Raw genomic sequence first — 27,247 nt, 5'->3', positions numbered from 1 at the left:
ATTAAATTAGCACACATGAAGTCTTGGGTTCAGTCCCTAGCTCTGCATAACCAGGCATGAAAGAATTGCAGCAATGGGGAGGTGGAAGAAGAAGGACCGGAAGTTCAAGACTGTTCTCCGCATTTGCACTGTCTGCTGGGACTACATTCTCGACACCTTTCCCCTTCGGAAGGACATTTGTGTGTCATGTGTCCTTCGCCTTCCACTCAGGTGACTGTGGGTCAGGCGCATGTGGACGCGCATGGGCAGGTCTTAGAGCCCGTACGCATTTTTAGCTTCTTTAACTGAACACCATGGAGTGGTATTGTGGGGCTGTGTGATAATGACTATTAGGAAAGAAAGTATTTGTAAAGGACAAGAGTTTAAAACCCTGGACCCCGTTTTCTTAGAGGTCACTCCTGACCTGAGGGAGCCTAGACACCCCAAAGCCCCAGTCTCCCCTTTCTGGCTTCTCCACTCTCACTCTCTCCTGCTCCTTCCTACTATGGAGCTTAATGCAGGTGTAGGCCACTCACCGACTTGGTTTGGGCTCCTCCCAGACTAAGACTGGGTGGGTGGGGCATGATTGGTGATGGGCAGCTGAGGCACTCCTTGGGAGCTCTGTGGACGGACATATTGCAAACTCGATCCCTGACAGTGAGGACCAGGGAAGGAAGTCAGTCACCCACACAGGTTTCTCTTCTCACAGCGGCACAGGGGCAGCTCTGGGGGCCTGTGCAGGGTTTGAGGCAAGGAGCCCACACTGGAGGACTGCGGGGGGGGGGGGTGGGGGTGGTAAGAGCCCTTCCTGCACTTCCTTCTTCCACTACATTCTGCTTCTTTCCTAGCCCAGTTCCTGGCTTTGAACTTGAGCCATCCCCTTGTATTCCCTCCTGGGGTTCCCTATTGGCTCTAGGACACCCCTCACTTTCCAAGGAGCTCAGCCTGGGAATCCCTGCCCCTACCACACTGTGACTCTTGTCCAGTCTCACATCCCAGGAGGTGGCTTTGACTTCAGCGCTCCCTTCTCTCTACCTCCTTACCCCATTATCCCAGTCCTCCACGCTCACTACCCCCTTCCGGTTACCTTAAGTCCTCTCGGTGCCCTTGGGAACATCTCTGCCTGAATTTGAACTTGGATGAGGCCAGAGGAGAAGAATGGGGTTGACCATTGACCATCAGGGCTTTCCTCTGCTCTCAGCTCCCCAAGCTCACCTCTAACCTCTGAATGGTGACCCTTCCCTGACTCTGGAGCCCCTCCAGGCAGGATCCTAGTACTCCCATGAAGCCTTGCAACAGCAGCTCACCCTTTGTGCCCTTCTGCATAAATAAGCACACTTCACTTCTGAAACTTCTTTTGGTTTCCCTGTTTGCCTTTATGACAAGACTTGCCCAGCCCAGGCTCCTTCACTGTCTCCTTGCCCTTCCTGCACTCTCCAGCCAAAGGTGAGCAGTCCCTGTCCTCACTTCACTCCTCTTAGTGGCCTTCCCACAGCCAAGGTAAGGGTCAGTGTAAGCATGGCAGCTTGGGTGGAAAGGGATGCTGGCAGTCAGGAGCCGAGGAATACTAAGTGCCACAGCTCGGGTGGAAGAGTATTCTGGTAGCTGGGAGTCAGGAATACCACAGGTCACAGAAAGCATAGGGACAAAGTGTGTTTCTTTGGCATTGGTCTCAGAGTCAGGGTGTGTTTCTTTGGTTCTGGGTTCAGGGCTAAAGCATTTCTTTCACTGACTCAGGTCTCAGAACCAGGGTGGGTTTCTTTCACTGGCTCTGGTTTCAGGGTCAGGGTGGATTTCTTTGGCTGGACCTTTTTTCCTATGGTCAGTTCTTGTCCAGTTTTTTTCTGGATGGTGGTTGGTAGATGGTTCCCAAGACCTCTTTCTTCCATGTCCCTGGGATCCCTTTCATACCTCCTCAGATGAGAATTCTCCATCTGAAATTTTCGATGGCCTAAAACTCGGGGCAGAAAGTGAGAGAGAGAAGAGAGGGAGAGAGAGAAAGAAAAAAGAGTAGAGAGAGAAAGAGAGGAAGAAGAAGAAGGAGAAGAAGAAGAAGAAGAAGCAGCTGCCCTGCAGCTGATAGCCTGTTAGCTTACATCAAAACCCTGTGTTCATGTACTCACTTCACCTTCCAGACACCCCAGATTTGAGACCCACTTCTCTGGTGAGGCTGGTTCCCGGCAATGGGACTGTAAGCTCCTTGGGGGTCATCCATCTTTGTGCTCAGACAGACTTGACTTGTGGGCTTGGTTCTGTCCTTTACCAGTTGTGATTTGTTAAAACAAATTAAAACACACACTTTGCTATTTCTTCTTTAAATTTCTGTTACCATATAAGGTCCTGGGAGTAATACCCAACCACAGGACAGAAAGAGAGTGCAGACAGAGGCCAGGATAGTACCTGAAGGTGTCACATCACAGAAGGAAAGGGATCCTGACAGCCGGGCCAGGGAATACTGAGTGTTACAGCTCGGGTGGAAGCGTTCTCTGCAGTCGGGAGCCAGGGAATAGCACAGACCACAGTAAACAAAGCAGCTTACAGCCTTGCTCTAGGGAAAGCTTTCCCCAAAGTGATAGCTCTGCTCCAGCAGGCAAGGGCTTTCCCAGTGAAGTTGTTACAACTCTGCTCTGCTAGGGGAAGGCTCCCCCAGCGAAAGTGTTACAGTCCCTCTCTGCTGCGGCTAAAGAAGGTCTTCACCCAAACCTCATTCAAGAGATTTATTGACAGGGAAGAAGCCAGGAGAGTGGCTGCCTCTACCAGGGTGGAAGAGGAGCAGCAAACTGAACAGATGCAGGGCTTATATAGGGCTTCTTAGGGGTGGAGTTTTCCCAGGGAGATGAGGGATTGGTTAGTTTTTTCTGCTCAGGGATTGGTTAGTTTAGTGAGTCAGGGGCAGAGATGGCTCTGATATCAGGGCCCAACTGTGTTTTTCTCACTGGCCTTGTTTATTTTGCTTTTGGCTCTAGTTTTGGGGTCAGGGTATCTTTCACTGGCTCTGATTCTAGGGACAAAGTGTGTTTCTTTGGCACTGGTTTCAGAGTCAGGGTGTGTTTCTTTGTTTCTGGGTTTGGGGCTAAATTTTTTTTTTTTTTTTTACTGGCTCGGGTCTCAGAACCAGGATGTGTTTCTCTTACTGACTCTGGTTTCAGGGTCAGGGTGAGTTTCTTTGGCTGGTCCTTTTGCCCTACAGTACCTGCTAGGTGTTTGGGAGGCAGTGGAGGTAGATGGGGGCCGCTCACCAGCCTTGTAGCCTACAGGGAGAGGCTCTCAGGCTCCAGCTCTACCAGTGAGCTCAGCCATCTTTGGTTGGTTTGTTTATTGACTTGCTTGTTTTGGACACAGGATCTCAGATAGCCCAGGCTGTCCTCAAACTTACCATGTATCTGAGGATGACTTTAGCTTTTGATCCTCCTGCCTCTACTTCTCCAAACTGAGATCCCAGCAGTCTGTACCATGACAACCAGATTTCTTTGTTTACCCAGTCTCTTGTTTATTTTCAACTCCGACACATCCCATTAGGGAGGCACCAAGAAGAAGACAAAAAAACAAAGTGAATTTGATACAAGGACCTTTCAAGTGGGCCATGGGCTGTTGCAACCTCAGGAGAGCGGCCGCTTTCTGATCTGTTTCCAGCCTGTGGGTGCCCCTGGGTCTCTGTGGAGCATTTTCTAAGATCCTTTCCCTTCCCCTTCTCCTAGTCACCACATCAGGGAAAGGCTGCCTGGGCTTCAAAGTTCCAGCCGGGCTCTGAAATTGGAAACATGTGCATTTTGCAAAGTATCAATTTAGCAGAGAGTTGGGTCTGCCTGGATGGCTGGTGGCTGCTGAGTGCCGGTTCAGGAATGCTACATGGCCCAGAGTCAAGATGTCCCCAGTTCAAGTCCTGGCCTTGGTGCAGACAAGCTGAGTATGTTTGTCGGCTCTTCTTGCTGCTGGAACAAGACACCTGAAGGGAAGATTTGTCTCGGCGCAGTCTGGGGGTGCAGTCCATCACGGCAGGGAGACCAGGCAGCAGGAGAATGAGGCGGCGGGTCACCTCCACCCAAAGTTAGGAAGCAAAGTGAGGCACGCTGGTACTCAGCTTCCTCTCCTTTTCATTCAGTCTGGGACCCCTGCCCGGAGTGTGGGGCCCCCCACATTCAGCGTATGTCTTTCTACCTCAGTTAACCCAGTCCAGACATGCCCAGAGGTGTTCCTTTAGGTTGACTCTAGACCGTCAGGTTGGCAGTATTAACTATCACAGTGGTGATGCCTAACGAGTCCGGTCCTTCCTAGGCTCCGTAGCAGTCTTTGGAAAATCACCTGGGAGCCAAGGATAGGGATGTTGAGAAGAGGGACAGTGGGTGGAGTCTCACTGAGCGGTACCAAGTTGTCTCTGGAGCAGAGAAGGGAACTGGAAGCAGACCTTGTGTGTGTGTGTGGGGTGGGGGTGAGGTAGGGAGGGGGATTGGGGAGGTAAACTCTAATCAGTTAGAGGAGACAGAACCATCAACTCCTAGTGGCTCTCAGCTGGACAGCCTGCGGTAATTGAGTTTCAGGGCTCTGGCTTCAAGGCCTAGCAGCTTCTTGTGTTGCTGGCCCCTTTGTGTTGGCGCTGTCACCAGGATGGATTACCTTGTGGCAACAAAGCAACTGCAGGAGTTCCAGGCATTGTCTCACACACCCTCACTGACCAGAAAAAGGAATTCTTCTTTTTAAACAATTTATTTATTTTTATTTTATGTGCATTGGTGTTTTTCCTGCCTGTATGCCTACGTGAGGGCATCAGATCTTGGAGTTACAGACAGTTGTGAGCTGTCATGTGGGTACTGGGAACCTGGGTCCTCAGAAAGAACAGCCAGTGGTCTTAACCACTGAGTCATCTCTCCAGTCCCAAAAGAAGGAGATCTTAAGTGAAGACTTGAACCTCATTCTGGTTAGACCAGCATTGGAGATTTGACCATAACTGGCTTCTACCAATACTACCTCATGCCTGGAAATAAGGGCTGGGTGACCCCCCCTCTGTTCTCATAGCAGCCTCCTCAGGTAGACTAGTACCTCTTAGCAGCTCAGGGAGCTGAGGCACAGTGAAGCCAGGTGAGTTGATGACCAATCACCGGGACTCCCGCTGATCTGGGCATGAGCAGACCATGATTCCAAGGAGGCAGTGAAGTATGGAGGGTGGACTGGAATGTTCTAGAATCAGGACTGTGAGTTATGCCAACCATGGAGTCCTTATAGATAATGGGCATCTTGTTGTGGGGGCTCAACAGCCTGAATTTGGGGCCTTCAAGCTCCACTGTGACTTTTGGAACCCCATTTAAAGAGGGAGTACTGTAGCCAGGAAGTCCTTGTGAGTAGAGAGGCCACCGTACCTCTCAGATCTTCCATTGGAGGGACACAGCTAAGGATGTCTGTCTCCTAGCACGGTATGACTAGCATCAACCAACAGGATATTTGCTCATTAAGTCAGAGAGAAGGATGAGAGGAGAGAGGCACAGAGGAAGGTGATACCCGGCCCAGCTCCCTGCCGAGCACCACCACAGGGGGCTTGGTGACCTGAGGATTAAGGGACAGACTGTTTTAGCCCCATGCTGATTGGACACTAGGGATCCAAGATAACGAGGGCAGCAGGCTCAGAAATGGACGCCTGTGCAAATGACATCAGCAGAAGGAAGAGAATGTGAAATGCACAAATCATGCCGTATCTAGTTTCATTTCTGTCGCTGTGACAGAACACCCTGGGAAAAGCAACCCAGGGCAGGAAGGGGTTATTGTGCCCACAATTCCAGGTCACAGTTCCATCAGGGACTGTGGCAAAGTCCCTGTGGCAGGAGCATGAGACATCTGGTCTTATGACACCACAGCCAAGAGCAGAAGGAATGTATCCGTGTTACCTGATTCCATCTAACTTCCTCCTGTCTTACACAGTTCCTGTCTGCCTAGGGCATGGTGCCACCCACCAACGGCCTGGGTTTTCTCATGATAACCAACAGTCAAGGCAGACTCGTAGACATGCCCATGTGCCAACTTGACCTAGATAATCCCTCACTGTGACTTTCTTCTCAGGTGGTTCTACGTTGTGGCCAATTGGCATTTAAAACTAACCGTCATGTGCATAAACACACACATGTATGCACATGAATGCAGGCCACATGTATGCACGCGCATTTATACACGAACACACATGCATTCTTATGACAACTCAGAGGCAGGTGGAAGATTTCCCCAGAATTCAGAAGCAAAGGACCGGAAGACACAACCAATTGTTTTAGTGCCCACTGCAGAGTGTGCGAGAGGGTCAGAAGAACAAACATGTGAGGGTGGGAGGAAGTTGTGGAGGGCGACTTTCCCGGTGGGTGGGGTGGGAGAGTGGAAAAGAGCCCCAGAGAGCAGCGGAGGACCACAGCAGAGTGGAAAACTCAGTGTGCTAAGAACCAGCGTAAGCAGCAGGATCGCCATCCTGATGGCACCGAGAAGGGCAGTGGGCAGAGACAAGCTGGCACACCTCTCACTATGGCTGAGGGTTCTCCTTCAGCCATGGTGTTCTTGGATGGCATTATTAGGAGGTGGAGGCAGGTGGCAGACCCTTGTCTGTAAAAGCCACTTAACTGATGTCGGTATTGCTTCAACAATTGGTTTGATCTGTAAACTCCTTTCTCTTTTTCAGACTTCCCCAGGGAAGGTACTATGAATGCCCATGTCGTGGTTTGAATGATCATTGTCCCTCACAAGCTCTGACATTTGAATATTTGGTCCCCAGCTGGTGAGTGGGGATTTTTGAGAGGTGCGAACTTCTTGGGGGACATGCATCACTGGAGGCAGGCTTTGAGGTTTCAGAGGTACTCGTCGTTCCTAGTTCATGCTCTCTGCTTCCTGCTCCCAGTTTGAGATGTAAGCTCAGCTGTTTCATGCTGTCATGGCTGCCTCTTGCTGTCATACTGTGCCTATCCTGGGACCGTAAGCTCAAATAAAACCTTCCTTTTATGAGTTGCCTTGATCATAGCTTTTTTTTTTATGTTGACTTTCGCCATTTCAGTTTCTTTTTTTAAAAGATTTATTTATTTATTTATTATGTATACAGTATTCTCTGTGCTCTGCCTGCAGGTCAGAAGAGGGCACCAGATCTCATTACAGATGGTTGTGAGCCACCATGTGGGTGCTGGGAATTGAACTCAGGACCTTTGGAAGAGCAGGTGGTGCTCTTAACCACTGAGCCATCTCTCCAACCCCCTTGATCATAGCTTTTTATCATAGTAATAGGAAAGTAGCTAGTACAGTCAGCTATGCTTTCTAATTAGTGACAAGTGCAGAGGTTTTCATGGCCATCTGACCCCAGCTGATCCTCCCAGCAGGTACACATGGGTACCCCCAGATGACTGCATCTGTGGTGTAGTTTTTTCCCCCCAACTGGGGTCTCACCACCCAGCTCTCAGATAAATACACAGAGACTTCTTATTTATGAATGCCCGGACTTAGCTAGACTTGCTTCTAGCCAGCTTTTCTAACTTAAATTATCCTGTTTTTCTTTAACTATGTTTTGTCTCGGAGCTTTTTACCTTTCTTTATTCTATATGTCTTTCTTTCCTTCCGACTCTGTGCTGTCTGTGTGACTGAGTCACTGGTCCCTGACATCCTTCTCTCCTCCTTTCTTGCTCTTCACTCTCCTGCTCCCTTACCAGCCTCGATTTCTCCTCCCATTTATTCTCGCTGCCGGGCAGCCCTGCCTATTGCGTTCTCCTGCCTAGATCTGGGCTGTTCTGCTCTTTAGTAGAACCAATCAGTTGTTTTCACAGAGTTAAACAAATGCAACATAAAAGAATGCAACACATCTTTGCATCATTAAACAAATATTCCGCAGCCCAAACGAATGTAACACATCTTAAACTAATATTCCACAACAGTGTGGGCCCCTGTGAGGACTGCTTGGACGTCAGGTGCTGCTTCAGGTGGTAAATGGAGCCCTGTCAGATGAGGCACTGCCCTTGGATGGTGGGCCAGGCCTTGGAGGCATTGGCTACATGGGCAGCAGGAGAGCCGCTCTGCTGGGTGGGTCCTTACACTTAGACACTTATCCAACCACTCAGATGTAATGGTAGGTCTTTCTCATTGGCAGAATGAGCTCCACTCTGGAAAATTCCCCAGGGTTCTGGTGCTTTCCACATCTGTAGGGGATTTTGGGATGCATGGGAACCAGGCCCATCTTACCTCAGCGCTGTCTCCGGCAGCCAGCATTGACAGTGTCCTTTGGGTGGATGGATATGTGTATTGATCTGAACCTCACTGACACAGACGTTCATCGGGTAGATCCTGGTGCACTGGTTTAGTTGGGTGACCAGAAATCACCTCATTTATCAGGCTGAAGACATGACCTGAGTAGGGCATGGGGCTCCCTCACAACCCTCAAATCTAATGCATACGCCTAAATGCTCATATCTCCCTTCCTTCCTCCCTCCCTCCAGCTGCCCTTTCAGATCCTCCCTCTTCTTCCTTTACATCCAACCTCAGCCATTCATCCTCCCCATTGCTCCCCTCAGGATGTGTGTGTGTGTGTGTGTGTGTGTGCGCGCGCGCGCATGTGTGCTTGAAGGCCAGAGGTCAATTGTGGTGGTTTGACAGAAAATGGCCCCCGGAGACCCATAAAGAGTGGCACTATTAGGAGGTGTGCCCTTGTTGGAGGAAGTACATCACTGGGGGTGGGCTCTGAGGTTTCAGATGCTCAAGCCAGGCCCAGTGTCACTCTCTCTTCCTGTTGCCCGGGGATCTGGATGTAGAACTCTCAGTTACCTCTTTACCTGCATGCAGCCATGCTTCCCACCATGACAATGATGGACTTAAACTTCTGAACTCTAAGCCAGCCCAGTTAAAAGATTTCTTTGTAGGAGTTGGTGTGTTCCTGGTGTCTCTTCACTGTGACAGAAACCCTAACTAGGACATCAGTCACGAGTTCTCTTCCTCAGTCACTCTCCAGTTCATGTTTTTGAAACAGGTTTCTCTCTGAACCTGGAGCTCACCAATTCAGTTAGACTCACTGAACCGTGAACCTCAGGAGCCCACTCACCCTCAACTGCTCAGCACTAGGATTGCAGGTGCACACCGCTGTACCTGCCTTTCATGGGACTGCTGGGAATCCAAACTCAGGTCCTTGTGTTTGTGTGGGAAACCCTTCACCAACGGAGCTTCTCCCCAGCCCCACTTCCCCCTTTTCTATTTTCTTGGGTTCTTACTAGGGATGCTGCTCTTCCCCTAGGGCATGTGTGGTTTTCTGTTCTCTGATGAAGGTATAGCTCAGCGGTGAGGAGATCATAGGATGCTGCTCAGAGCGAGCAGAGTGGCCCCGGCTCTTCTCTACCTGTGTCTGTCTTAGCGCTGCCAGTATGAACCCTTGGGATTGAGACTCCAGGCCTGGGTTTCAGTTAATCTGAAACCTCAGCTGACTCTGCACAATCAAAGCAGCCTGCCTGTAATGAAGCTGTCCCAACCTCATTGTTCTGTGGGAAAAAAAATGGCTGCGCTGTGGTCTCCATTCTGGAACAGTTACCCTCCTTCCTATCCAGAGACAGGGTTCAGCCTGGGGTTGGGATCCTCGTCATCTGTGAGATGGCCCTGCTCTGAGGCTGTGCCACAAGCCTCAGGATAGTGGGCTGACACCATCCTGCAGTATGTAATGGGGCCTGCACAATAGCTTCTCTCTCTCTTTGCTAGCCTGGCTCCTGTGAACAAGGCTCTGTTGATGCCTGACTGCTCTCACTCCCAAAGAATTCAAAAAATGACCCCATGTGTGTGTGCAGCCTGGGACTTTTGGGCAGCTGCCTAGAGTAGGGCCTTGGGAGGCAGGGGATGCTGCCCCTGGTCACTGGGCTGTCACATGCATGGGAATATGGACTGGGTTTAATGATGGCAGGGTAAGAGTCAAGAGGAAGTGAAGAAAGCTCGGGCTATTAGCACCCCTATAGCTGCCTGACATCATGGTTGGCCCGGTGGCTGGTGGGGGCATGTCACCATACCAGGCCAAGTAGACCATCTCCGTAGGTTTCATTGTGGGAGCAGAACTGGGAGGGTTCCTGTTCCGCACAGTCTCCCAGACCTTCTTATCCTCTGCCATGCTGTGCACGACGGCGCTCCCGCTTCCCAGTCTTAGCATACTCAGCCAGCTTCAGAAGCCGAAGGAACTCATCCAGAGTATTCGGTGCTCTGCTGAAGTTGAGGCCCCGAACATTTGGAGCTGTAGGGCTGTCCTGGGCCCCAGACTACAGGTGGGCACATTCCAGCTTCTGCCATCCAAAGCTATCAACAGCCCTATCATGTACCTCAGGAAACAGGGAATGACAGTCACCCAGTTGGAAGTGCTGTGTCCCATGAGCTCAGAGAAGCTGTACAATGTCTTGCCTCAAGGTACAATGTGACTCACTCCATCCCTGCTTTGAGGCTTGTTGGATTAGCTTCGATGAACAAGGACCGTGGAAGTGTTACCTGTGGCTCCTGCTCAGCTGGGAAGTCCCTCCTTTGCTGGCTCTCACACGCTGAGTTGCCCCAGGCTTAGTCTGAGTTCCTGAGCACTGTGCTGGAAGCCACACATGGGAGACCTCTGCCTCACAGGTCTATATGATGCCCTGGTCCAAAGCTTTGGCCTAGATCCTGATGTGATGGAAGAGGCTAATGATGCCAGGTCCTGGTGTCCAGCTGAGGCCACACACAGGGGACAGACAGACAGACAGACAAAAACAACTCACCTACTGCACTCTGCCTCATCTCAGAACCAAGAAACTCTGGAAGCAGAGGGCAGTGTCCCATAGAGCTCAGGAAGTTTGTCACAGACAGGACTCCATCAGAGTGAACCACAAGCCCAGGTGGCTGCTAAAGACCTGCCCAGGCTGTCTGGGACAGACAGACAGAACCGAGTCCCACTCTCCCAGTATTAGAGGTATGTAGAACTCCTAACAGGAGTTCTGAAGTATCAGGTGGCCTGCAGGGGCCCAGGAACTTGAAGAAACATTTTCCCAAGTATGTGCAGAGAAAGAGGCCTGCAGCCCTGACTCTGAGCCATTACCCGTTGTGGGTGGGCTCTCGTTCCTTCCCCTCCCCCACCAGGTTTGACCTCTTTTGATTGGTCTGCTTCACATCCTATTTCCACATCCACATTTAGCCAGTCACTGTTCAGCTGACACTAGCTGGTGTCCTATGAATTTGAGTCTTTAAGACTCTGGAGATGGAAGAACCTGTCTGATAGGGAGCTAGCTTGAGTCAGCCTCCAGGATGTTGCCAGCGACTGCAGGCCCATGACACGCCATGTTTTGTCTGCAGATAGGAATTGCTTCCGGGGCAGTTTCCTGCTAATCTCTTTAGAAGCCTGCTCCAGATTGCCTGCAGGAGTTGTGTGGTACCCCTGAGAGCTGCAGACCTGCTTGGAAGGGCTGACTCTTGGTTGGCACCTCGAAGCTATTAAGGGCTTTGAGCTAACACTTCCCAACACTGTACTGGCTCTTGACTGGCCTTGCATCACACCGCTGTTGAGAGTTCACACCTGATTCATTTAAACCGCACACGTAGCCTTCTGTTTGAAGTTGTGTTGTCCCATTTAAGGCTGTTAATTCTGAACTGAACATAAATTGCCCCCTGTTTGCTCTCTTCACGGTCTGCACACTCCATTCTTGGAGGAGGGTAGGACTAGCACCTGGCTGGGGACTTGAGATCACCTCTACCATTGCTGACCACCTTCCCTTTAGACATGCCTGCAATCGTGAACATCCACAATGTTGGGTTGTTCGACATGTATCAAAGCTGCTTCTGGCCACAGCACCACCCGAGTTTCCCTGGAGGTGGCCTTTCCTAAGTCCAGTGGAGCTCGCTGAACCTCTCTGTTTAGAAGTGGGTGCCTGCCGCTAGCAATCTCATTAGGAGCTGGGAAGTATCAAGCAGGACTAAGACTAGAGAGTGAGAGGTTCCTGGCTGCTTGGACCTAAGGGGAGGAGGGTGGGGGGTTTTACATGGGAAGGACCCCATCCCAGGGAAAAGGAGAGAAACAGAGTTCTGGACTCAGCTATGCCTGAAGTCTTGATGAGGAGTTGCTTCTAGGCCCTAGGCTATTTGAGCTGGCTCTATCACTTGAAATCAGATTCTAGCAGTGCCTGGATTTTCATCTGCCTCCTTCCCCTGATGCTCCATCATTCACAGAGGCACGTAGACATTGGCTGGTGCTGGCATTGAAGGCAGAGTTGCTGGGTCTGGGGCTTGAGCCCACATCCTTCCTGCCTCAGTTTCCTCCACGGACAGATGGGTCCCGGGTCAGCAGGACCTGTCTTCTCTCCTGCTGGATGCTCACAGTAGATAACTCTGGGTCCCCTGAAGACCCAGCGAAGATGTCTGGTGGCAGCACAGTGCATATCTGGCTGGCTTTGCAAGCATCTGGTATTGTCAGATGAACAGATAATCTTCGGGTGTGGGAAAGGTCCCAGCCAGTCCCACAGGGAACAGACAAGTTATTTCCAGGGTGTAAGGGATTCTTGAACATTCTGTATGTGTGTTTACCCCAGGCACCTATGTGTGTGGCTGAGTGTTCAGAGGGCTTGACCAAATGAGCATACCTCTCCCTTGGTTTGGGCAATGGCGCAGGCCTCTATAGGCCTCCCAAGCTAGCCCGTGGCTTCCTGCAGTGGTGGCCATCCCACCTCCCCCCGCAGCATGAGAACATTGTACACACTCCACAGACATACCATGAGCAAGGCCATCTTTCTCCATGTCTGTAGAGATGGCAGCATTCTGTGTCTCATGCCGGAGAAGGGGATCCCACATGATATAATCTTAGCAGACAATTGTGTTCCCTAGCCTTCTGTCTCCTGGATCCCAGCAGGGCAACATCTAGAGGACTGTGAGGGTTTAGATCCGAACATACCCCACTTGCTGAGGCTTGCTGGGACACTCTGCCAGGGCTGTTCTGTGTCCCTGCAGGCTGAGGGCCCCTGTCTATGCAGGGCTGGCTCCCTGTTCTCTAGGGCTTGGGAAAGCTGAATTTGGGATTGCCATCTTCCTGTATATCTGATAGTTGCATGGTCTGGAGCTGGGCCACCACTTCTACAAGACAGACAACCTTGAAGGGCTCGGGGCACGTCCGCCACACCTCCCGGCTTCTTGATGAGGCTGCCGGATGGAGTTTGCTTGGGGAACAATCTGAGGATGACAATGGAGGAAGGGAAGGATCTTGTCCAGTGTTTCCTGTTTGCTTGCCTGACCAGATGAGCTCCGATAAGGCCCCCGGAATCTGTCCCCAGTGGCCAAGCAGCCACCCACATCCCCCCAGGTGGCTCTGGCTCCAGGATGCCCAGAGCAAGCTCCAGTTTCTCCCCCGCAGGAGTGAGGCGAGAGGGCCAAATGGTGGATGAGGAGGTGTCTGAGGGACACTGCCCTTTTTGGTGTTCTGAGAGTGTAGAGGTGAAGATGCAGAAAGGCAGGGGGTCCTCACTTCCTCCTTGTTATCTGTTTCTCGGCTGCCACCAGGCTGTGTTCTGTGTTGGCCACACAGAGGGACTGAAGGGGTTCTCCTTGAGAAACTCAGCATAAGTCAGAGTTCTGGGTGAGGGGAGTTCTCAGTTTTCTCCCCAAAGAAGAGCTTCTTGTCACACACTGTCTTTGTTTGTACCTTGCAGTGAGGTTGTCCTGGAAGGGCTCCTGGGATATCCTGAGTCCTCTGCTGCACAGCTACATGGCTCCTTTTCCAGTGTTCTCTACCCCTGCTTTACCGCAAGTGCCTTGGGAACCCCGAAGAAACCACAGCGTTTCTTGAATGTTCCAAGCAAGTCTGGGATGGTGTCAGTCGTCATAACCAGGACCTGGGGACAAGCCCAGTGTCCTCCAGTGAGCTGTGTGTGTGTGTGTGGGGGGGTTGTGGGGACCTAAAACACAGACTGTGGAAAGAAAAAAGCCCATTGAAGGCAGATACTCAGATGTTCTGGAAACTTTGAGCCCTCACAGGTCAGAAAAAGGTGGGTGCTTGTCTGGGTACAGTGGGGAGGGCGGGGTGAACGGACAGTACATAGGCGAGTTTAGTGTGATGGTGGATTTGGGACCAAATTCACAGAATGTGATAGCATGACCCTTAGGGCAAGCTGTGGCAGGACATCCCTATCTTGCCAGCCTGCAGGAAGCTGAGGCCAGAGCATCAGGAGTTCAAAGCCAGCTTAGGCTACCGAAGGAGATGCCCCACATTGCTTCTCTCATGGATATGGAGGTCTTTCTGGTCTCTCTGGATTAGGGTCAAGGTGTAGCTGGCCCAGTTTCTCCTAGAGGCCCCAGGGAGAGGATCTGGCTTATTAGTCTGTTCTTTTCATCCTTCATGGTTGAGGGAGCCAAATTCTCAGCTTCTGCATCTGGTTCCCTCTTCCCTTCTTCATGGGCCTCCTCCCTGGCCCAGCCCCGGGGCCTTTGCACTTGTATCCCCTCGTCTGTGGTGTCCTTTCTCTGGGACTGCCGGTGCTCCCAGAGGCCTGGGCTGGGGTTTTCACTGTCTTCCAGTTTGTAGGCAGGGGGCAGGGGCTGGCAGGTGGCTGCCCGAGAAGAGGATAGAGAAAGACTCCCAGGGCTGGACACATGTCCAACTGTTAAACACTTGCTGTGAGGACCTGCATTCAGTCTCCAGCACCGATGTAAAAATCCAGGTGCGGTGGCCTCCGACTGGAACTCCAGTGCTGGGGAGGTGAAGACAGAAGGACCCGTGGGATTCCCTGGTCAGCATGCCTAGTTGAATAGGTGAGCTCTGGTTGCTGTGAGAGGACTGGAGAGACGGCTCAGTGGTTAAGAGCACTGGCTGCTCTTGCAAAGGACTTGGGTTCGTTCCCAGCACCACATAGTGACGCACCAACACCTATCACTCCAGCTCCAAGGAATCTGATTCCCTCTTCGGGCCTCTGAGAGAACCTGCGCTCATGTGCACATACCCACACAAACACGGAAATAAATAAATAAAGACAAGGTAGGAGGCTGGAGGATTTAGTGAGTGAAACTCTTTGCACACTTAAGATCTGAGCTTCAGCTCCTTAAGGGCCTGGTCCCCAGAACTCACATTTAAAAAGAAGCTGGTTGCAGCAGCCTGTGCTCCAGAGCTGTGGGGATGGGCTGCCACTGACGGGAGGCTCCCTGAAGCTCACTGACCAAGCTAGTCCAGCTGAATCAGTGAGTTCTGGATTTACTGAAAGATCGTCTTGATGAAGGGCAGCGGGCTGGTAAGATGGCTCAGTGAGTAAGAGAGCTTGCCACAAGAGCCAAATGACCCGAGTGTGGTCCCTGGAATGCGTGTAGAGCTAAAGAAGAGAACCAGTCCCTAACTAAAGTTGTCCTCTGACCTCCACATGCGCACCACGCCACACAATGCTGGACTCACCTCTGAGCACCACTAACAATAAATACTACATATTACAAAGGTGGTTGGTTAGAAGGGCTTAGATGATATAGTCTGGGTAGCCCAGCAATGTTTGTCTCATGCTAGCCTGGTTCCTTCCCTCTCTCCTTAGGACTTAGACTGCAAGTGAGGCTGACCCTGACCGAAGCCCAGAGCAGCAGTGGCATGGGGACCCTTTCTGGCCCCTGAGTGAGCACTCACTGCCTGTTGGGTGCTGGGAGCCCTGGCAGCCTGGAGTGGAGCACGTTCCCACTGGCCGAAGCTATTCTTAACAAGCCGCTGGGCTCCACAGCTAAAAATACCCCTGGCCTGTGGGAAAGCTCCCCCAAGTTGTTTTTTCCTCTCAGGACTCACAGGCCACTGGGGCGTGCAAGGCACCATTGCTCCATTCCCTAGAATTAGGGCCCGGAGGTCCAGGCTGAGGTATGTCTTCATCGGGTCAAGGTGTCTGCCTTCAGAGGCCTCCAGAGAAATTGGAAGAACCATGGAGTTGTCAAGTTTCTCATTTGTGTTTTTGGAAAATGATTTCTGAAAGGGGCTTGAAGTCCCTTTGAGATCCTGAGCCTGGTCTGTGATGGGGGACCTTGGGCACAGAGGTCCTACTTGAGACTCTTCTTGCCCAAGGGAACACCTGGTGGCTGCACACAGGCCAAAGTTCTAAGTGGCTTCTAGGACCACACCCTCAAGTGCCCAGAATCCTCTTCTTTCGTGTCACATCGTCTCCTATGGTTGGCCAGGTGCAGGTGTAGAGTCAGCTGCGTCCTCGGGGCTCAGGAGCCACAGCCAAGTGCAGGAACATGAGTCCCAGTGAGGTCTCAAGCTGTGGAAGGCTGGGCTGTGCAGAGGCAGCGCCTTGGGCCGCGTCCACTACCACCACCATACTGCTTCCCCCACGGAGGCGTCTTGGTAGTCCTGGCTTCTCATGTGTGCGCACCAGTTCTTGCTGGTGGATGCTGGGCCCGGTGAGCTCAGAGAGGTCATTGCTCCTGTGGGACTGAGCCCTTGCCTGTGCAGTGGCCCCCATGGCACTCTTTCTGCTATGCATCCCGAGCATAAGACTCTTGACAACTGAGCATGGTGACAATCCCAGCAAGTAGCACAAGGAGCCATTGTGCGGGCCACCCGCTGGCTCTTTAGCAGCCTCTGCCCACGTGGCCCGGGCACCCAGGAGCTACCCAGGACCTTCCCCAGAGCAGTGCAAAGACTCTTTCTCTGCGCCCTCCTATTGTCCCAGGAGAGGCTGCGGGTGTGATCCCCAGCTCAGGGACTCAGAGGAGCCTCTAAGGGTAAGGGGTGCGTGGTGACTCGAGGTGGCCCTGGCCAGCTTCCCAACCCACACTGCTACAGCCTAAAGAGCCACTGGGAGTCTTGGCCAGCCCCACCCCAGCAACCATGGCTGCTGAGTAATCGTTTTTCTCTCCCAGTCTTGAGCTGTGCCAAGCCCTGCCCTGGAAGCCCGCTTGGTCCTTGGCAGACCATCCAGGAGGGAGGTCTGCCGCCTCTGGGATTCCTACACATCAAGATGCTCCTGATGTGAGCGAAAGTCGGGTGACAGAGGAGCTTCAGTCACTAGACCCAGTGAGTGGGAACAGACCTCCGTACCATGCCTCAGTTTCCCCCTCTACAGAGCAGTGGTTTCTAAGGCAAAGACTCTATGTCCTGATTTCCATAGAGACCTCTAAAGACACAGAGGCAGAGCTGGCCACCAGGCTGTCACGGCAGGGTGGGGATGGGATCCCTCAATTTCTCAGGGGTGCGAGGCCTCCAGCAAGATGCCACAAGGATTCAGCTTCTCCTGGACAACTGCATATTGGTGGAGGCCGCTTATTTTTTTCCGGCTGCCCAGACCTCAAATAATCACACAGAAACTGTATTATTACAACACTGCTTTGCCTATTAGCTCACGCTTCTTATTGGCTAGCCATTATATCTTAAATTAACCCATTTCTATTAATCTGTGTATTGCCACGTGGTTGTGGCCTACCGATAAGGTTCCATCCAGCATCCAGTGTATGTCTCCTGCAACGGCTACATGGCTTCCCTATGATTCTGCCTACTTTCTCTATATATCTCTTCCAGTCTGGCTTTACTCTATTAAGTCAATGACTGAAATCAGCTTCTTTATTAACCATTGGCAATAAAACATATTCACAGTATACATCACCTCCCACATCCACCGCAGGTTCCTGGGGGCTTCTGGAAATGTCACACTCAAGAGAAATCAGCCACAGCAAAGCCTTGTGACATCCATGATGGTTGTTAGGACCTTGAGGAGTCTATTGGGGCCAATACCATGTACACTACGTGGCCCCTTCTCCTGTTCTAGGCTGGAGTTGAGCCTGGTTCCCTTGCATGGGCCTTGTGAATTCACCTCCCAGTTCATGGGCAAGGAAGGGGATGTAGGGAGGGTGAGGGAGTGCAGAAAGGGTGAAGATGTACAGAGAGGGTTTCTGCCTGACATCCTCAGGCCCTGGAGCAGCTTTCTCGATGCCCCTGAGTCCCCTGCGTGCTTTGTCTGTCCTGTGTCTGCTCACGGTCCTGTTGGTTGCAACTGGCTCCTAGGGGCTCCCTCCCCCTGCTCTGAGCTTTCCTTCCTGCCCTTTCTTCTTCACTGCCAGCTCCAGGCACCACACCCAAGCCTTGGGGACTCACTGAGCTTCCAACGTTCTTCTGATGTTTTCATTTAGGGGATGCCCGAAAATACCCAGCCCAAGAGTGGGAGGCAGCAGCCACCATCAGGACCCCTGGGAATGAGCTTGAAAACCCAGGCAGGGTGGGGCTGGGGACCCTATATTGAAACGCTGACAGAGCAGGGATTGACTAGGGAAAAGGCCCCTCAAGGGGCCAGGGAAAATGCAAGACAGCTCCAGGCCAGGAGACCTCAGGAATGTGGCAGTTCATGCTAACTGACATGCGCATCATCCTGACTGCATCTGGGCAGGGCCTAGGCAGGCCCCAGCCCTGCCATAGAATGTGGCTTCTCATCTGTACTAGTCAGGAGCAGATAGAATATATGTACACACACACACACACACACACACACACACACACACGATTCATCAGAGTGCTTTACAGACTGTGGTCTGGGTAGCCCAACAGCCTTTTGAAGGAAAGGGTAAGAATCCCATCACTGTTGGGTCCGTGGATGATGGATGAGTCACTGGATGTCTCAGTAGCCCCTTCTGGTGCTGGAGTCCCAGGGAGGGCCTAGAGAGCAGTCAGTTTTCAGCCCACGTTGGAACCCTGAAGAAGTAATTTCAATCACTAGCAAAGGAAAGAAAGCTTCAGCAGCAGGATCGATGAACTTGCTGTTGAGAGGACCAGAAGGCACAGCCCAGATTTACAGGGGTTCTTCCCACCTCAGAGATCCAGGTTTAGGGTGGGTCTTCCTACCTCAAGTATTCAGAAAAGTCACAGGCGTGCCCAGATGCTTGGGTTTTTAATTCCAGATGGAGTCAAGTTGGCAGCCAAGATTAGCCATCACAGCATCTTTCCTGGGGCCCAGGCTTCCTTGTCCCCAAGACTGTCCCCCTGTTTGCACTCCCTCCCACCCCACACAGATGTTTCTCACATCTGCATAGCAAGGGTGTGTGTGTGTTGAGAGCAGGTCTCAAGTCGTGAGCAGGGTGATGGCCCCAAACTTGTACTCTAGGCCCCAACTGCAGCAGCTGGCCAGGGTGCTCCCCGGCCACAGGGTGCTCCCCGGCCACAGGGTGCTCCCCAGCCACAGGTCTCCCAGTAGAAAGCTTGGTGTCATCTTGGCATAGGGATGTGGCTTACTTAGCCCTGGGTTTGATCCTTGGCGCTGCATGAAGCAGGTGTGGTGGCACACATACGCGTAAGCCCAGAACTCAGGAGGTGAAGGGAGAAAGGTCATAAGTTCAAGGTCGTCCCTGGCTACATAGTGAATCTGAGACCCTGTCACATCCAAACGGCATCAAACCCCAGCAGCATGTGTATTGCTGGGCCTCATGGTCCTATCTGTTTGTGTGACTAAGGGAGGGGCTCCAGAGGAAAGGTCCACCTGGTTGCATGTGGTCCTAGGACTTCTTCAGGAGATACATCATTCCCCTTCTGCCTGGTGACCCCTGATGCAGCTGAGGTCACGAGCAAGGGCTAAAGTAGGACTCTAGTTTTCCCGTTCCCTGTTGGATGGAGTTGGAGCGTCCTGGGCTGAGTCTGAGAGTCGGAATGGTGGCAGACATTTCACAGCCTGGTATCAGCTGCCTTGCTTCTCCTTAGCCTTGTAGTTTATCTCCGACTATCAGAGGGTTCTGTGGTGCGGTCTAGCCTCAGGCACTGGTCCATCTATACTTAGTCAGAGCTGCCCTGTGGGTGCAGCAGGACAACCTCGGGGCAGAGCTCTCCGAAAGCACTGCCACCTCCCATTACACTTCAGGAGCATCTGCTCTTGGGCAGGGGCCTAAGGTGCCGGTTTGAGGAAAACTTTTCTGGCTCCTCTGGGATAAAGGCTTGTAGGATACGCGTGGCTTGGGTCCAGCCCTGACTGAGAGAACCTGTGAGTCCCCAACCCATTTGTGCTTCCTTTGCCTCCCTGAGCCCTTCTGTTTCACCTTCTGTGGACTGAGCACTGCAAACCCTGCTTGTGTGTGGATCCACTGGTTTAGTGTGCAAAGAGCCTACTTTTGAGGACCCGGACTTAGAACTCCAGGCTCAGATCAGGACAAGATACGTATGTGTGTGTATCACAGACTTGAATGTAACCGCTTTTCTCTGGAAGCCATAGACTGCCAAGGAGTTGGGGCCCAGATACAGATAGTCGTAAGTCCCACCTTGAGTACCAAATTCTCCACACACAGAATAGAGGAGCAAACTAGAGTTCTGGTGCCCCAGTGACCTCTGGGAAGAAGTGGGCTGCAGCTGGCGATGAGCTCCACCTAGCAGACAGAGGCAATACAGAGTTTAGGGACCAGGGTGCCTGACTGCCTCCCTTCTTACAGCTCTCCTGGGCCTCTCTTATTTCTTTAGAGCTTGTTGGGTCTTTCCTATTGCCTCAAACACCCCTACTCTATCCCAATGGTCCCAAGGAGAAAACGCCTTTTATTTTATAGTTATTGGGAAGAGGTCTCACTTAGCCCATGTTAGCCTCAAACTCTATGTGTCTGAGGATGGTCTTGGATTCCTGATCCTCTTGCCTCGGGATCTCATTTATCACAGGGATTGTAGGCATGCACTACCACACCTGACTTCATTTTGTAGCTTTTGTTTTGTGGGGCACAGGATCTTACTGTATAGCCCAGGCTAGCCTGAAACTTACTATGTGCACTAGGCTCACCTCAAACTTACAGCTATCCTCCTGTCTCAGCCTCCTGAGTACAGGTGTGTATCACTATGCCTGGCTAGCAGGATTTTGTGAGAATGTCCATAGTGAATATATTGGGAGGCAGGGCTTTCCTCTTTCCTTTCTGAGGCCGGTGACAACTCAGACTTCAGTTTGGAGCAACTGTCAGACTTCCATCTAATGACCTGTAAATGTATTACTTGATCCACTCATTTATCCAGAGAGCAAGCACTGGAGGTGGACAAGTAGGTGCTGGGGCCAGGAGCACTTAGAAAATGGACTCCCCCATACTCATGCAGCATCATTGGACCTTGGATAAATTTCTTCCCTACTTGGGCCTCTGGGCCCTCATCTCCAGGCATCAGGGAGAATCTCTGTCTCTGGGAGGTCAGGGAGGCCTGGTGGGGAGGCTGAGCCCAGGGCTGCCTGGCTTTTGGCTGATTCTGTGCTCTCTACCTGGAAGGCTGCAGAACGTGGGATTTGAGGAGTCTGGTGGCGCCATGAGGGAGTGAGGTTCTGCTTTCTGGTGCTACAGAAGGGCTCACAACTTAGACGTGGGGGCCCTTCCCAGTCCCCTGAAGCCCCGAGGAAAAGGGCTTGTCTGTGGGTTCTTGGCTGGGCTGCCTCAGATAAAAGCCAGCCTTTGAAACTCCTCAGACATGACTTCTGCCCCCAGCTCACCTGGAGGAAACCACTACCAGGAACCGCAGCCACCCGCCAACCAGCTTGGAGAGTCCTCGCTCCATCTCAGCTTCCTTGGCAGGAATATGCTTGAACAAATGCTGTAAACAGAAAGAAAGATTGCCAGTCACTGGGGCTAGCTCTCTTTCTAATCAAACAGGGTGTGGCTGGGGCTGCCTGTTGAGTGGCCTCAGAGGGGCAAAGAACGCCTCTGGCTATTCATCTAAGTCCAGTGGTCCTTCCTTCTTCCCTAGCCTCTAAGGCCCAAGACTGTAACCACCTATGGCTACACCTTCAGCCTCCTAAGAGGCAACTGAGAACAGAAGAGTCAGAGCCTTCACGGAGACGGCCTCTTCCTGTATTTGGTCAGCGATGCCCTTGTGCTTCGTGGGCATGGTTATCTCTCCAACATCTGGAAAATGTTCACCGTTTGATCCCTAAGGACTCTGTGAGGTAGGTTCTGCATTATCCCACTCACAGAGCAGGGCACTGAAGCATAGAGAGTCGAAGTAACAGGCCCAAGGACACAGAGGTAGCTGAGATTCTGCCAGAGGACGAGTGCTCTAGAGAGTCCATCCTGGGGAGGGAGAAAGGCCAAGAGGCCGAGGATCCGGGACACTGATGGATGAAGGTAGAGGCTCTATGACACATCAAGAATATGGCTGATCCCCAGATGGTGTTGTGTTGTCAGAAGGGACTCCCAGAGCAATGAGCACAATGCTTTTCCTTCTGCTGACCTCAGGGCCTTGGCATAGCCAAGGTCACAGGAGAATTATGACCCTCTACTTCAAATTCATTCGCTAAAATCTTAACCCCCAGAACCCAGAGTGAATCCTTATTTGGAGATAGGGTTTACTTGGATGCAGTTAGGGTAGAATAAAGGCCTTAGTCCATGTGACTGTCCTCAGACTAAGAAGAGGTCAGGAACCCAACACACACAGACGAGGACCTTATAAAACTGCAGGGAGAAGATGCCATCTGCAAGTTGGGAGTGATGTGGGATTCCCCTCTGCATGCTGTGAATACCATTGGTTAATAAAGAAACTGCTTTGAGCCTATAACAGAGCAGGGCAGAACAGAGCTAGGTGGGGAAAACTAAGCTGAATGCTGGGAGAAAGGAAGCAGAGTGAGGGAGAAGTCATATAGCCCTGCCAGAGACGGACGCCGGAACTTTACCCGGTAAGCCACAGCCTCGTGGAAATACACAGATTAATGCAGATGGGTTAATTTAAGATATGAGTTAGCCAGAAATACGCTTAAGCTATTGGCCAAACTGTATTGCAGATAATATGGTTTCTATGTGATTATTTCGGGGCTGAGCAGCTGGGAACTAACTAGCAGCCTTCTACAACAGAGGAGAGGTGTTGCAAGCAGCTAGACCTGCTGCATTTAAGTCTTGAACTTTTGATCTCCAGGTCTTGGGGCAGTGAGTGAAGCCATGGAGGTGCTTTTCACGACGGAGGCTGCAGAGAGAGGAGCAGGCAGTGTGCTCTTTCTAGGATGCATGGGTTGAGGGGCACCTGTGCAGCCTGATGCTGTTCCGGGGCAGGGCTCCACTTCCCATCTGTTTGCATGGTCACTGGTAAAGTGCTAGTAACATTTCTCTATAGGATATGAATGCAAGAACTACAAAGGAGCATGACCGTAGTCCTTCAGATAGGCAGCATGTGTATATTTCCTTCCTTCTTTCCTTCCTTCCTTCCTTCCTTCCTTCCTTCCTTCCTTCCTTCCTTCCTTCTTCCCTCTCTCCCTCCCTCCCTCCCTCCCTCCCTCCGTCCCTCCCTCCCTCCCTTCCTTTCTTCCTTCCTTCCTTCCTTCCTTCCTTCCTTCCTTCCTTCCTTCCTTCCTTCCTTCGTTTCTCTTGCCCATCCCTCTGGTCCTCTATGCCTCCATCCACTCACTGATCCATCCATGCACTTACCATCCATCCTTCCACACACCCACCACCCATCCACCTATTTACCACCCATCCATCCACCTACCCACCACCCATCTAGCCACTGACTCATCCACTGACCTACCCACCATCCATCTGCCCATCCAGTCACCCATTTATTCTTCATCCATCTACCCACCCATGCACCCACCCACCCACTATCCACCCCTCCATCCTTCTCTCCTTCCCCTACCCCCACCTATGAAACTGAGAAGACCTCACTAGTATGGACGGGTCCTAGCCTTGGCCATTTGAACTACATTGGTATGGACTACCAGAGGCTGCTGAAGGTGGCTGCGTCTGCTCATGGGTGTGCCTGTTCCTGCTAACACTGGAAAGCTGAGAACGTCAGCCTGGGTGCCCCGCCCCTCCCTGACTGGCCACACTCAGCACATACTCAGAGGGCCCAAGAACCACTCCAAAGCTCTGGTAGGGACTCAGCTCAGTGGGTGGGGACTGTCATAGAAGCCCAGCTCCTGGGAGTGTAGGCTTGAGTGAGGGATATGCCTTCCAGGGCCCCATACCCTCCTTGTAGATCTCAAACTGTGGACAAATGGCTATCTGAGGTGCCTACTTAACATATCAAAGCTGGCCACCAGGCTATCCCAGCATCCCTCAGTCCTTACCTATTACAGGGTGTGGCCTGCAATCCCTGGCCCCTACCCTAAACTCCAGTCTAGGGGCTGGACTGTCCTTCCCCTCCCCTCCCCTATGTAATCCAGCCATTTTGGTTTCCCAGTCCTTTAGTCTACCCTGTACCCTCCTGGCCTCTTGGTCTGCTGGTCCCTTGGCTCTCCCCTCCCCCATCTCTTCATGGCCTGGCTCAGGGTCATGTTCACTCTGGACCCTCCCAGACATCTCTGCCTCTGGCTACGTGTTCCTTCTTCTCTACACTAAAACTTCTTCTTTTTGTTTCTTTTTCTTTTTACATTCTCTTACAAGATTGAAAGAGTGAAGTTGTGGCTTCAAGCTGTATAGGGTTGTGTGGCCAGCACACCACCATTCCTGCCTGAGCCCCTGCCCATAGCAGGGGGCCTGGTCTGGGGACCTAGCTTTGGGGGATGAGCATTGAATCCTGTCCTTCTCCTTGCTGGTGGCTGGGGTCTGATTGCCCCTCTTGGGAGTCAGGAGGCCTGTTGCTCCTTTCCTTAGGTACAAATGACCTTGGCCACAGCAACCTCCACAGACTCTGATATAGAACAAGGGACTCCTGCCTATGGGGTCACGTAGGTTCTACCCAAAGAGCTGCCTCCCTCAGCCCAACACAGGGAAGAAGCCTGGATGAACATTGCTCACCCTGTCTGAGAGTTTCACTGGGAAGCAGGTTTAGATTGCAGACCCTGTCTGCACTCTCATCCTGGTGGTGGGGAGAGTTGGGGAGAGGAGGGCTACCAGTGGACTTGACTCTCCTGGGAACCAGAGGCTTCAAGAAGACACAAAAGGTCTAAGAGGAGCCCTTCAACCTACTCAGGAACTTTTCCCAGCATGCCAAAGGAAGATGACACTGACTCTCATTGGAGCCCTTGGTGCCCCTGAAGACTGTAGTCACACCCCCAGGATCCCTGGGCACCACTCCCGGCCAGTTTGGACACTTGTGAACCATCCCTGGGAAAGCCGCAGGACCTTGAGATGCTCTTGCTCTGGATCAGGCCTGCAGAAAGGCCAGAGCCATGGTGGGAACTGGCTGCTGGCTCCAGTTTGGCTCTTTGTGTGGCCTGGGTCTATGTCACCTTCACCATTTGCCCGTTCCCCACCCCTGCCAGCTCCTGGGAGTGGCCACTTTGTTCAGCAGGGCGATAGCAGATGAGCCGTCAGAGGGGCCGTTGGCCCAGCGGCAGGTGGTGTGCCCCTGCTGGACTTCGCACTGAGCCTGAGAGAGGAGATTGTGAACCCTACAGATGCCCATCCTGTGTTGGCACCATAGCCAGAGGACAATGGGTGGCAAGATCTGTCCCCACAGCAGAGACATTCACACCCAGGGCTCAGCGGACACAGAGGCAGCTTGTTAGGAAGCCAGAAAAGGTGGCATGGGAACTGGAGAAAATCAGGTCTCCCTGGCTGCCTGGAGGGGTTGGCTCTCCGGCAGGATGGCAGGCCAGGAGATCCATACCTGCTAAGTGGGAGGCCAGACTGCTGAGAGGAATTCCTGCGGTGTTGAGGCTTAGGGGGAGCCTGGCATGACCATCCAGCACCCTCCCAGATGGAGCTGAGGCACCAGTGGGTAGACACCCCTCCATGCAGGGGTTTTTTTGTGTCAGGATGCCCTGAGACTATGGCTCCAGACGGCCCCTACAAGGGTTTTGAGGGTAACCTCCTGTCTCCATTCTTCTCATGTATGTTCATTTACTGTTCTAAAACCATGCTGCCAAATTGTTTCATAAAATTCTAAGTTCATATATAATTGCCTCCCACATACTGCTTTTTGAAAAAAGTTTATTTTGTTTTTGGCAATAGGATCTTTGTACCTCAGGCTTGACTTGAACTTGAGATCCCCCTGCCTCTGCTTTCCGAATGCTGAAATTACAGACCTGTGTCAAGGCCAGGTCTATAAAAGAAGCCCTTTTGAAATGTGGGAAAGAGTCCTCTGTCCAGGTGGAGGCTGGGCACGAAGAGAAACAAGACAAAACCAGGAGGCTGGCAGAGGTTCTGGGCTCAGCACGGAGTGCGAAGGCACAGAACCCTCTGATGCTGCCAGCGCTCCGTGCCAGAAGCCAGAGCAGCTACTCTCCGGCATATACGGGGGAAGGAGGCAGGGAGCTGTCCCACATCACTGCTTCAGCATCCCATGGGGTCAGCTGTCATCATTCTTGGGGTCTTGACCTACCTGACCACTCCATTGCTAGTGACTCAGTCCTCATCCCTGGTGCTTCCAGCGTGGGATAAGAGCTCCCTGGGGAAAGCACCAGGGTCCATGCCCAGGGCTTTACCTGGCAAGCAGCTGATAGGCGCTGTCTAGACAGAAGCCATGTGACATCATCCCTCGTGCTGTCCCCAGACACATCTGTGCTCCAGGATCCTGTGCCAAAGTTCTCCTTTCTGTTTCTCATAGGGCTACCAGGTGATATGGTTCCCTGGCAGGGCAGGGCAGGGCCTTTCGTCCTATACTGTCTGCCTGAGCCACTTTTCCCTTCTGAGTGTGGTGTGACTAGCTCTGCTCTTTCTGACCCAGGGAAGATGCATTCAGAGTCTTCTAGTCTGACATTCTGCCTTCCAGTGGATACTGGGCTGTATGACATCTGCCCACAATGGTTTGGAGATGGTGTAGGTAGGTTTGTGTAGATGGTGTAGGTAGGTTTGTGAGCTTGGTGTAGCTCAAAGGCTGACTTGGGTGCTGGGGATTTGGTCTCCAGTGTGTCAGTGTTAGAAGCTTGCTCTCTAGGATAGGGTGTACAGAATGCAGAGCCAAGCCCTCTATGGTAATCAGGAATTTCCACCTGCCTTCACTCAGAGAAGAGGTGTTCTCAGTTTTCTAGAACATTCTTCAGGCAAGCTGGGGAGCCCAGGAGCCCAACCTTGCCTTTGCGGCCATCTGTGCTTGAGTCTGGGAATGACCCAGACTCATCCTCTTCAGTGGGTGGTCTTCCCTCGCAGGACTGCAGGCGGGAACGTGGGACCCTCAGAAGTTCTGAGGTGATGCAGGCTTCCGCAAGCAGTGCTCATGGTGCCCTAATTTGTGTAAACAAAGGACATTATCCAAATTAATGACCCCTGGGTGGCCCCTTTGGGCGTCTTTGTGTGCAGGCTGCAATCAGTGAGACTTCAGAATGCTGGCCTAATTTGGAGGGCCCATCTTACTATCACATTCGATTTGAGTGACCCAACATGACAAGCTACCACTGCCTACAAGGAGAGCCCATCAGAGAGGAGGCCTTGGCAGCGAACTGCCCTGCATGTCTGGAGATGATGGAGGGGGAGGAGGTAGCCAATGGGAGCAGTGGGGGTTAAGAAGGGTCTGTAGCCAGACCTCTCCAGCTACTAC

Source organism: Myodes glareolus, chromosome 7 (genome assembly GCF_982192425.1).
Source record: "Myodes glareolus chromosome 7, mMyoGla1.1, whole genome shotgun sequence".
Taxonomy (NCBI): domain Eukaryota; kingdom Metazoa; phylum Chordata; class Mammalia; order Rodentia; family Cricetidae; genus Myodes; species Myodes glareolus.
This window is presented reverse-complemented; position numbering follows the sequence as displayed.